Source organism: Motacilla alba, chromosome 2, assembly GCF_015832195.1.
Source record: "Motacilla alba alba isolate MOTALB_02 chromosome 2, Motacilla_alba_V1.0_pri, whole genome shotgun sequence".
Classification (NCBI taxonomy): domain Eukaryota; kingdom Metazoa; phylum Chordata; class Aves; order Passeriformes; family Motacillidae; genus Motacilla; species Motacilla alba.
In genome coordinates this window covers 44534520-44547108 of record NC_052017.1, presented here as the reverse complement: position 1 = coordinate 44547108, position 12589 = coordinate 44534520, and the positions used below count along the sequence as shown (strand labels likewise).

The 12589-nt window shown below is 42.6% G+C and overlaps 1 protein-coding gene across 1 annotated transcript in view; it reads left to right on the top strand.

Annotated features, from left to right (window-relative positions):
• The first annotated feature begins 457 nt into the window (after positions 1-457).
• The window catches only part of TRAK1 (trafficking kinesin protein 1), a 127830-nt gene continuing 115698 nt past the window's right edge, over positions 458-12589 (top strand). Inside the window, exon 1 of the mRNA XM_038128815.1 lies at positions 458-675. The gene's annotated coding sequence lies outside the window, so the exon portion shown is untranslated. The remainder of the gene's footprint in view (positions 676-12589) is intronic.

Here is a 12589-nt window from a genome sequence, read left to right as displayed (position 1 = left end):
CCCGCCATCCGCGGACATCCTCGTCCCCAGCTTGCCCAGCCCGTCCCGCGGCAGGGGCCGGTTGCCGGGCGACGCTCGGCCCCTCCTCCGCGGCAGGGCTGGGCCATGAGGTAATGGCCTCCGGGGGGCGGGAAAGGGAGCGCTGCGACTACCGAGCCAGCGGCCGCCGAGGTGGTGGCCGGCGGCGTTCCCTACCTCCCGCCCCTTCCTGCTGCCCCTCCGGCGGCGGGCGGCGCCGCAGCCCCGAGGTGTCCGCGCCGCCCCGCCTCCTGAGGAGGCTGCGCGGCCGCAGGAGCCCCGCGCCCGGCAGCGGCGGCGGAGAGCGCCCGGCAGCCGCCGCACGTGCGCTGCCGCCCGGCCGGAGGGGTTGGCAGCGGTCCCCGGGCGCCGCTGGAGAGCGGGGAGCTGGAGCGGCGGCGGCCTGGCAGCAGAGACCCGGGAGGAGGAGGGCACATGAGGCGCCGGCCGGAGGAGGGAGAAGCAGCAGCAGCCAGCCGGCCACTGCAGCCCCTGCGCTCTGCCCGCCCCGCACGCCGCGGCCTCTCAGCGGCGCGGGCCGGGGGCGAGCCGTGAGGGGGGAAGCAGCCCGGAGGTGGCCGCCGCCGGCAGCGAGGCTCCCCCGGCCCGCGGGGGCGCCGCCGCCCGCGCCCCGCCGCCCGGGGGGCCCGGAGCGGGGTGAGTGCGGCGGAGGGCGCGGGGGGACGGTGCGGGGCGGGCGGGGATGCGCGGCAGCACCGGCGCGGCCGCCTCTGCCCCCGCTCACCCCCAGAGGAGCGAGCGGGTGCGGGGGGCAGCCTGTGGGGGCTGCGGTGCGCGGGCGAGGCCTGCAGCGCTCGCCGAGCTGCGGAACGGGGGTGAGCAAGGTGCAGCCGCTCTTCCTTCTCCTCGGGCCCCTCGACCTTCACAGCCGGCTGGCTCGGGGGCGGGCGCTGCGCCTGGCTCTGCTGCCTGTGCTCTTTTGTCCCTTCCGCGCCCTGAAAGGAAAGAAGCACATGAGTGCAATTGCGTACCGAAGGTCAAGAATCGCTCGCAGAATTGTGCCTCTGCATTATTTACAGCTAAACTGCTGCTGTTCTCAGCTACAAGGGCCCCTGCATGCAGAAGTAGCTTTCTAGCCATCGCAGAGGGACCTGCAAATACCGGCTCGGTTTCCTCAGCCTTGGGGATTATGGATAGTTTTTGGCTGCGTTCCACTGTTTAAAATGACTAAAATATTCCATTATGGTTTTTAGCAAGTTTGAGATCTTAGTGCCTCTTTTGGTTTGCATCTGACAATTTTGAAACTTCATCTATGGGTGAGGTTTTTTTCAGGTAAAATTAGGGAAGAGTTAGGAAATTTCGAAAGGAATGGAACATCTGTTAAATAGTGGGAGCCAGGGTTCATGTTCTCCCTCTCTCCGACTTCAGGAGAAGTCTCCGTGCGGACACTTTTTTCTGCCTTGCAGTCTGTAACCTTATGTGAACCTTTCAGTCCGTTGAGATTAAGTCGTGGGTGTAATGGTTTTTGCAATCAGGAAAGCAACAGCAGAAAAAAAAAAGGCAAACAACAACAACAAAAAAGTTAAAGCAAACCAAACAACAGTTATGATGACCAGTTTGCCATATGTGCCTGTTTTACTGCTGTGTGTACACAGTTGCATGTACTGTTTGTAGTGCCCTGGCTTCTACCTGTGCTGGAATTACTCCGGGTTTAAACATGTTTGTCCTAGTAGAGCTCTTTTGGAGTTACCAGAAGAAGCCTAGAGGAGGGAGTGTTGTCTCCAAGCCCAGGGACTGTATTCACAAAACTGTGCCTTCTCTGAGGCACTGTAACCTGTTTTGACTGAGTCAGAGAACCTGTGATGACAATAAGAAAATTATATTAAGCCATTAAGCTTACTTCACTGTTTTTCAATGAGCATCATTGCAAGTGAGGAAAAACAGGATTGTAAAAATCCTAGTGGAAGGTAAGAGTTTTCAGCTTTTAATGTGAACTACTGAGTGAAGACCAGACGGCTGTATGAATAGATAGAATGTAAATTTCTGTCGAAGTGAAACAAAACTTTCTGTCAGTTTCATGAATGAACTCCACTTGCCCGTGGATTGAACTGAATGATGGATGACAGTAGTGGAAAGAAATAGGATCTCTGGCTCTAGTGCAAAAAAATCCCATACCAGACAAAAATCATCTGTTCATCTTTTGTTCAATTATGAATAAAAAATTCATACTGCAACTTGGTGCCTGTTCTAGAGCACTGGGCAGCACAACAATATGCCAGGGAAGCATTAATGTGATTAGGCACGTGCATTTTTATATGTGGTACCCCATGTTTGATATGTGGGTGCTTAAAATCCCAGTGAAATATCCAACTGCTGCAGCAGAGCCTCTGAGCACCTGACTAGTTTAATCCAGAGTCCTGACTAATGAGGCAGGACCAGGACGTGATACACAAGTTTTGCCGTGGATGTTAATGGTTGTGAACTTGGCACTCTGACAATTTGTGGAACACAGGTGAGAGCTGGTGGGAGTAAGCGAACTTGCACTTACCAGAGAGCAAGATGAGATTGGAAGGATTTGCCTGGAACTGGTGGGAACTGCTGTTGTTCCTCTCTGCTGCAGTTCACGCCTGAGCTCCTTGCTGCTTCACACGTTCTGTCTCCTGTAACAGATTACCAGCTGCTTTTGTAGAAGTAATTTGATCCTAATCTTTCAGTGTGCTCTGAGGATTTTATTTATGCTCTAGCCAATCTGCTTTGGCATAGAATAATGAGATTAGTATTGCAGAAATTAGCGCAGGTTAAATATTTTTGTTTTAAATGCATACTTGATCAATATTATTGTTTCTTACTGTTGTTACTATGATACTGAAAAGGAAAAATGCTAAAACTTTCACTGTGTCTGCTGTGATAGACTGTAAACTGAATGCAAGATACTTTTTATTTAAATAGTTCCGTAGAAAGGATTCTCAGAATGAGTGCTGTTGAGGCAGCATCTGCAATATTGAAAGGCAGGAGATTAAAACCAAACCTGTTGCCCTTTCTAAAAGCTGTACACATTTTTCTTCAAAGCAGTTTCCTATGTTATTTAAAATTTTCCTTGGGAGAGGAGAGATAATTTAGCTAGAAGGCAGTGTATGAGTTACATTTGTTTAAAATACATTTCTTCCCTAAATTTTTAAATTTTCTTGATTTCCAGGGTTGGGGTTTATTTAAGTGCTCCTTCTGCCAGGACCAGAAATAGTATTTGTAGGACATAATTTGTTTTGGGTTGTCTAGGTGTTGTATGTTGTGATACTCAAGTCAAAGTTGGTGGTTTCTTGTTAATTTGCAGAGAATTGTGTATTCTTTGTTTAAAATTTTGAACCATATAGCTTTCCCTATGCCTCAGTAAAAATGAGTGCCTGCTCTAATAAGTCTCTAATATTAGGCTGGGTGCTTAATTGGTGTATCTTTGAATAACCCTGTTTCAACTCTTACAAATCTGTCATTTGACTTCACAGACTGCTTATTTCCCAATACTTCCATATTAATGCAAGAACAGCCAAACCGGTAGAGCTGGTCTGTATTATTGGGAGTCATGATAACCACAATATGGACGCTGTAGCTGTGCTTTTTCCTGTTGGTCAGAAAAATGTTATTGATAGGTAGGCTTTTACAACTAGTTCTGTTTTCCTTTTTGAACTATTCCTTTTTTCCAGATGTACCTGGCAGTTCTTCCTCTGTAATAAGCTTAGTGTTGCCACCAAGATCAACATTTAAGAATAAATATGCTTAAATTGCATGTAAAATGACCAAAGGCATACTGGCATAATCCCCTGGGATGCTCACGTTGTTCCTTGATTCTGCTGGGAGTGAGATTGTCACTTGTGTTCTTCAGAAGGGCTGTGAAAAGGAACAGGTTGTGGTAGTGACTGCACATCAAGTGGCTTTCAGAGTTATCATAAAAACATAATAAGTAAGAGAACTACTTTCTAGTCACTAAATGACAGCGATGGCATGTCAGTTGTAGGCAGCTCAGTTACTGTATGAAGCTGTGAAAGACTGGAACTGTAAAACTGGTGTGTGGTCTGCAGTGCCTGTGCTGTGAAGGTATGTTTCCCTGTCATGTATGTATCATTAAAACTCCACAGGCAATGCCACTGACACCTTGGAATGCTGCACCTGTATGGAGGCCTCAATTTTGTGTATTCAGTTGTGGGATCAGTGCTACTTGGAGAGATAAAAATCTTGAGAATGAACTTCCTGTTAACATAGGCTTTCCAAGATACCAGTTGATGTCTGATTCAGTCTTCCTGCTTACTCTGTGGTTTGACTGAGATAGCTGTGAGTTTACAAGCGCTTTGATTTTACTTTGTAGTGAATAGCATGATGTTTCCTAAGTAAATTTCAGGAGTTCACCGATACTACTCTTTACCTAAAACTGTCCTCTATTTGAACTTTGAAGCATCAATACTTCTGTTTTTATTTGAGCCTATTGATTAGGGTGCAAAAAGTCATGCCATATAGTCATCCTGCTTATGGTTGACCAGCTAAGAGGCTTATTGATAGTACAAACAGATTAGCTGAGAGATAATTCTTAGATTCAATTATGTTGGCAGATTTGCTTTAGTTAAATCAGTGAGTGGCCATACTGAAGCTGATTCTTTGCCTTATCTTGCAGCTTCTCTGGACAGGATTGTCTAACCTTGCTGTCCATTGGATGCTGAAAACCCAAATGAGACTGATGCTCTATAACTGTGATATTTTATTGTGTGCCTATTTGGGGTTTTTTGGTAAAGATATTGATAGATTAATATGGTAGAGCCCTGTTGGTTTTGCTGCAGTTTATAGCAAAAGTCCAGAACACTATAACAGAGTATTAGAAAGAAGGAAGGAAATGTGGGAAGAGCTTGGTTTAAAAGCCCTTGCAAGGTTTCACTTTTGCTTGTTTTGACATTAGACCATGATGCTGCCCAGCAGAGTAAATTTTCCCATGGCTGTGGATTCCCTCCTCTATCCTCTTCCATATTATGGTGCTTGGAATCGAGTCCTTGACACAGGCAAGAGCTGGTTTTGAGGTTCATTTTCAGGCTGTCCGTCCTGGGCAGCTGAGCAGCTGTTAGCAGGGAGCAAAGGAAGCAATAGTAATAAGTGGATGGGACTTTGGTGTCAGGAGAGAGTAGTCTTTAGTGAATATGAACTGATTTTGAAACTGCTACACTCCAAGCTCTGATATAACCAAGACTAGTTATGTGTTGGTAGATGATGTGCTGAGGCTGACAATAATTTGCTGCATATTTTTGTGCTTATGTCATGTTCTTGGTTCCAAGCACTGGTATGAATAGAAGAGAGAAATACTGAGCTCTGTAGAAAGGTTGCTTCTTTGGTGGATCACAGCGTGGTTAAGATTGGAAGGGATTTCTGGAGGTCATCAGGCCCGACCTGTCTGCTCAAGCAGGGTCATCCAAGAGCGCTTGGCATGGGCCTGTGTCGCGACAGCATCTGAATATCTCCAAGGCTGGAGACTGCATTGCCTTCTTGAGCAACCTCAGTCAGTACCTGGTCACTCCCAAAGAGAAAAAATGTTCCTGAATGCTCAGAGGGAGCTGCTCATGTTTCAGTCTGTGCCCATCACTCTGGTCCTGTCTAGCAACCGCTGAAAGAAAAAACCTGGCTCTGTTGTCCCTCCTTGCAGTGATTTATACCCGTTGATGAGATCTCCCTGAACCTTTTTGTTTCCAGTCACAGCTCTTTCAGCCTCTTCTCATAGGACAAATGCCTTCGTCTTCTTTCTTTCTCTTAGTGGCCAGTCACTGTCCTCTCTCCAGTATGTTCATCTTTTTCTTGTTCTGGAGAACCCAGAACTGGACACAGTACCCCAGGTGTGGCCTCATCAGTGCCCACTAGAGGGGAGGGATCATCTCTCATCTGGTTTCCCAGTTAAAGGAAAAAAATGTGTGAACCCCCTGCTCTGCTATTTAATAATTCCATGCTTCAAACAAAACACAGAAAAACTGCTCATCATTAGTTTTCAGTGCAGTTTAATGCTGAGTTGACTTGTTCCATCTTTTAATAGAAACCAAAGGTTAGGAAAATGTTCATACAGTGGAAACTTCTATAGCCTAGAGAGGAAGAATGAAAACTATGGATACATTGAATTAGTTACATATGCCTCTTTGAAGAGCTTAGTTGACTACTGCAAATTGGAATCAATCAGCACATTTTTGCATTGTATGTTCACATAAATTCTAAATTTCATCTTTTAAAGGCAGCGCTAGTAATGTCATATTGGAATCTAATTTCAAGCAAATCAGGACCCTGTATGAATTATGGTCTGACAGGCAGCCACAGTTTGGTGTCCTAGGGGGACTGAAGTGCAGTTTTGTTTCAAGAGAGGGGTATTTTTGTTTTTAAATCTCATCAGTGTCTGCTATGGGAAATGAAGACTTTGACTGTCCTTTTTAATGTTTATGTAAGTGGAGCTTGTGTTACTAACAACATTGCCTGTCCCAGAAAGCCCAATTTCACTATCAGATACTGCACAGTTGCATACTTTGCAGGGGAGCAGCAGACACTCCTCTGCAGTAAGCAGAAATCTTGCAGTTCAAATCCATGCAAACCTATTGCCACAGTGAAACCTATAAAATTAGCAGAATTGGAAGGCATTGGAACAATGTCAAGATCCTTAGACTGTCTTTAAACCTGTTTTAAATGGAATTTCTTTCTCTGCAGCTGTCTGCTCATAATAGCTATTTCTGAGGAGGTACTGAGCACTGTTGATGTAAAGTGATGAGATGGAAATCAGTCTTTATTTTAACATGTGTTTTTGTGGTAGGTCTTCTGCTGTAGTCACAAAAAGCAGCGATGTCAGAAAGAAATTGTGGGCTTCTGTTGTGTTCAGGTAATACTGCAGTAATAATCACATCCAGATATTTATGGAGGGAGTGGAGACCAGAATTAACCAAAAATATTACCTTCTTGAAACAAACCTGCATGTGTGAAGGCCATATTAAGATGAGTCCTTTATACCTGTATTTCCTGAGGGTCATGTAATGTTATCAGATGGTAGATAAGCCTGTTATGGCTTGACCTAGCAAGTTGTGACTGACCTGAGAGCCACATGTTTCCAACATAAGGCAATCTCAACTGAAAATGCTTTTTCTGATTGAAATGTTTGTAACAGTTAATTACTCCTGTATTAGCTCACAAGAATTTTACCTTCTAGTGGCTTTCTCAAAAACTGTAATTTTGCAGGACATCAAAAGCCATTAGAATGAAGAGGCTGAGAAAAGTTAAATATTGCATTTATCTGGCTGAGTCCTTTGTCCCAAAGTCCAGAGATGTATGTGCTGTCAAATTATTGGATGTATGTTTTTCTATAATTTTTTTTTTCTGAAGAGATCATTGATTTCTCCATGACATTCACTTGTACTGCATTTATCTATTAAATGAGCTTTCATCTAGGAACTGTTGTACCTCAGGCAAATGCAGCTTTCCTAAATACTTTGCCCTTTGCAAAAGCTGCAAAGTATTCAATGTGAACTTCTAATGAACCGAGTTTGTTTCAGCATTCAGGAATCACAAAATCCAATTTTCTCTTACTGTGCAATGGATGAAGGGGGGCAGCAAGACCAAAATATTTGAGGTAATTCAGGAGTTCATGCCAGTACTAGAATTAAATCCAGTTCTTGTGAATCTCTGTTTAAAGGCTATCTGTCTCGTGGGATCAGTGGATTGGCACATTCTGTATTTAGGGCCTGACAGGGTGTGTGAAACAGGCAGCAACCTCAGTAGACATGTGTGCTGCACCTGCACTTTTTTTTCCCTACGTACTAGGGTTGATAGTGTGCATTACTAATTCTCTTACAAAAGAAAAATTACAGGTGGCCCAGAAGACTTTCCTTGAGGAGTGTACGACTTGCTCATGTAATTTGAGTTCATTTTACAGAAGTTAAGCACATGTCTTGCAGATAGGTTGTGCAGAATAAGATGGTGCTACTTTTGCAGTAGTTTTTTTAGTAAAATAGGTGGACTGTTAAGCTGACAATGGGATATTGCTATGAAAAAGATCAGTGCTCAGAATGGGAGCCTGGGATTCCACAGGCTGGGAACAGAGCACTTCCAAGACACACAGTTATCTCACTTTGCTCACTGATGAATGTTCAAGGTAAGGCAGTCTCAGTTTCTTGAGCCTGACTTACTAACATCTGCCTTCCAAAAGTAAACACTGCACCCATTTTGTACTATTTATCAGCTTTCAGAGGACATCTGCTGTATGTTGACATAAAGGAAGAAAATTGAAAGGTTTTCTCATTGATGTCTCTGTATTATTATACTGAATAGCAGGAAAGGAAGGAGGGAAATATGATTTTTGCCATGGAAAAAAGGACAATAATATATATATATATATTTTTGTTCATGGGGGTATTACTGTCTTTAAAAAAATACAGATAATTTTATGGAATGAGTAATGTATTAAATCTAGAAATGTTGGTATGTTAAGGCAAAGATCGTAACCAAGTGTAATTTGAAGACAATAAACATAGAATTGGCAGTTCACAGTGGTTACCCAACTAATGAAGAGCTGCTGAGCCCTGGTGCAAAAGGCAGACAGATGTCACTGCATTTTGGGTGTAGATCCTGAATATGAGAATGGATTTCTTAAATACAGTGTGCATGATTTTATTACGATCTTATTTCATTCTTAGAGGAATATTTCGTGTCTTATTCTGGCTCCCAAGTGGTTGTTGAATAGGCCTCATAACAGGAAATTAATCCCAGTGATAGGATCTTAAATGATACACACAGATAAGCTCTGGTTGTCTTGTTCTTCCTGCAAGTGATCAAGGCCCAGTTGGATGGGGCTTTGAGCAACCTGGTCTAATGAAAGATATCCCCACCTATTGCAGGGGTTTGGACTAGTTGACCTTTAAAATCCCTTCCAACCCAAAATATAGCTATAACTATGAAGTGTGACTATGAATGTTTTGGGGTTTTTATCAAAAAGTAGTGTGAAATGCATTATCTGATCTATGTGAATATTTACAGTAAGAAGTAAGAACTGAAATAAATGTATTTTATTTGTTAAAAGTCAAGTTGATGCTCCCTTAAAAAAATTTAACACGATTTGTCAACTGGTCTTTAGACAGAAGTTTCAATTCAGGTGGACAAAACTGTACTTTTAAATACTCCTTATTGTTCATCATAGTTAATTTTTTCCTTTAAAAAATCTTGGGATTAAAGCTGGCCTTTCTTCCTTTGTACCAACTAATAATGGATTATTTCTTGGATTTGTAAATCTAGCGGAGCTGCTTTTCCAGTGGGTCTGAATACAACAAGAACAAAGATGTTTCTTGGCTCCTCTGTTGCCAGTCAGCTTGTCAGCATCAGTTTCATATGGCTGATTCATATGGATGATTCATCTGGGCAACCAAACCTTATCTGTCTAACTGCACAGGAGGCCTTTGCTATTAAGTCTTGGGTTGACTGATACTTGTGTAAGATCTGTAAATTCTGGCTCTGGGTGTTCACCTAGTGGTCTCACTCAGCCCTGTGGTGTCATGGTTAAGCACACAATCCACTTAGTGCACTGACGGTTTGAGTCCCACCAGGGATTGCTATTTTTGTGGCAGTGAAGCTTGGAAGAATGCATTGCAACACCAGCATTTGAAAACCCACACAGCTGAAGCCAACACAGTGCCTGTGAGTGGTTTGACTCCCTCATCCCCTTGGCTTAGCCTTTCCAGCCAGGTTGCATTTCGGATCACATTGATGTGGGGTGGTAGAAGCACCAATATCTCTGTGAGGAAAAAGGAGCAAGAGGGATATATGGCTCCAGGGTAAGTGTGCTATTCATAGGGTGGCAGTGTGCTTTAAAGACAGCCTACACTAATATTAGCTAGAGGTGCCTGGGAAGGCATGTGCCTAAGGCTGTGGCTCTGTAACCAGATTAGCTGGGCTCACAGTTTGCCATCTCTGCTGGGGATAGTCCTGCCCTGTCCTAACAGCTGTGTGTTGTACCCCTTTGTCCACACATCTTTTGTACTGACTGTTACCCCTGGGAAATAAGCCAGGGAGGCAAATTGAAAAACATGACTTGAAAATTTGGTTTGATTTCCTTAGTTTTAGTTTTATTGCTAGCTTGTCTTTCTTAGGGAGTTTGATGAATGGTGGAGATGACAGAAAGGTGACACAGGAATGTGTAGGTAAGGCCAATTAGTGTTTAGTTTGCTTTAGGTATATAATACCGCACCTTGTATTCAACCTGTGGGCATCAAGTTATAGAGGTCTCTTTAAAAATGAGTATTAATTAAGTCATGTAGGTCTCCTTAAGAATGTGAGTTAATGCCATCAAAATTGAATGATTTGTTAGTTATGTGGGAGCTTTTGTTTTGTGGTTTGTTGGGGTATTTTTGTTTTGGATTTTTTGTTTGTTTGTTTTCTTTTTTTAATAAAAGAAAGACAGCAACATTGTTTTAGTACTCTTGGTTAGCAGATTTGCACGGAGAGGATTGAATACCCAGTCCTGTCTCTCTTATCTGTTAAATTAGCACTAATTAGTTTGTCAAGAAGGCTGAGAGGAAATTCCTAAATGCACCTAGGAGCAAGCCTATTGTTTTGATCCTATGACCAGCAGGAATAACTTGAAGATAAAACATGATATAATGTTGCAGCAGGAGAAGTGAGTAAGAGGAAATAGGAGGGGCTGCATAGCCAGGAAAATGATCAGTTTGTAACATGACTTGTTACAGCAGATGTAATACTGTTTTCTCTTCTTTGTTCCTCAGACCTCTCCCTGGAAAAGGTAAGAAAGCAGTTGTTACACTGTGGGTAATACAGGTTTTTTGTGTGTGATTTTTATTTTTTTTTTTATTTAGTGAACCCTTAAACTGAACCGCTCTAAAATACTTAGTTTGAACTTCATATATTGGGAAAGTAGAAAAAGGAAAGTAGAAACAGGGCTTCAGGCTGTTATGGCTCTGATGTAAATCCTACAACAGATAATTAATTTCTCTTCTGAGTGGGAACTAGTGGTTCCTGATTGCCCTGATTTCTAACTGGAAAGTGTTGTTTGCTTTGTGATAGAAGAACTATAATCCAGTAGTGTGCCAGCTTGGGACTGAGTATATGTGAAGCTGAAGAATAGATTTTGGTAGGGAGTGCTTTGGACATTTAGTTGTTTTACACTGTAGTCCATTACCACCAGAGAAATGAAAGGAGTTTAGGATTTCAGAATGTCAAGGCATTGGTTTTTCTTTAAGGGCACTGAAGACATTTGCAAGTATCTTTTATGAATTCTTGCATTTTGGCTGATCTACTTTTTCTCCCTATTTTTTTCCCCCCCATACTTTTTCTATGGCTTTGTTTTGTATGTCAAGTGTTAGGGAGTTTTGTATATCTCCTCATTTAAGAGAGCTCCAACAGAGAAATTGGCAATCCTTTTTTTTTTTTTTTTCCCTTCTTTTTCTTCAGGATATCTATTAATGGTTTGTCAAGTTCTTGGAAGAAGCAGACTTTGAGCATGAGCAAACAAGGTTAAATGAAACTCATCATAATATGCATATAAATTCTTATTTAAGATTTAGCTCTTAAAAGAAAACCCAAACCCAAATAACTATTTTATAAATTTCTTTTCTAAGTACCTTTTCAGAAAAGATACCAAGAAGTTGTTGTGGTGGCCAGAAGAAGTTGTGCTACCTAACTGTATTGCCTGTCTAGCAAAATCTTCATGAAGTGCCTGCTAAAACTGACCTAAACAAAAGCATTTCTGAAGGAGTCGATTAAGTAATGTTTTGGAGAATAGATTTTAATAGAAGTTGGAAAGTGGGATATTTACAGATGTAAATATCAATTTATGAGAAGCAGAATATGGCCCTGTAACTCAGGAATGATTCCTTGAGTAAATTTCAGGTCATGAAGATGAGAATTATTGGCTTTAAAGGAGTTGCTTCCTTGCTTTTTGTGTCTTCAGGGTTATCTTTGCTCTTTGAAAAATAATTGCAAGAGACAACAAAGTGAATGTACATTCAGCATAGTTTGCCACTTACGCTCTGTAACGCCTAACCCAGACTTGAGTCACAAGGGTTAAACCGATTGTTACTTGCTTCTTTTTGTGTGAAGATCCCTCTTACACTGCCTGAAGTGAAAACCGTGGAGGAGAGAGGAATACAGTGATTGGGTGGGTGGGTGTGTTTTGAGGGAGGGGGAGTGGAATTTTGATGGATCTATTACAGAACAAGACATGATGCTTGGTCCAAATTGGCCAATATTTTGCTTGGAAGCCTGTGTTATCCTCTGAGCTTCTTACTTTTTAATTAAAATCAAAACAAAAAAGCCCGAATCACTCTTACTGGATACAGTAGGGCAACCAGGCTGAGTATAGCTAGGATATACAGTATCTCAGCTGTGGAGGTAAAAGAGTGGAATCCTTGACAGAGAGTCTGGAATCTTTGACACCTCCAATGTGTCTTGGAGTAACAGATCTTGCATGCTGCAATTTAGGGACCATGTCAAAATGTCAGCAGCTGCTTCTACATTTGTAGTGTTGACAATATGACCTTCAGGTTAAGAGATCTCTGCTGACGTGAACTGTGCCCAGTGTATGTTTGTTTTACTCTGTTTGGAGCTTTTG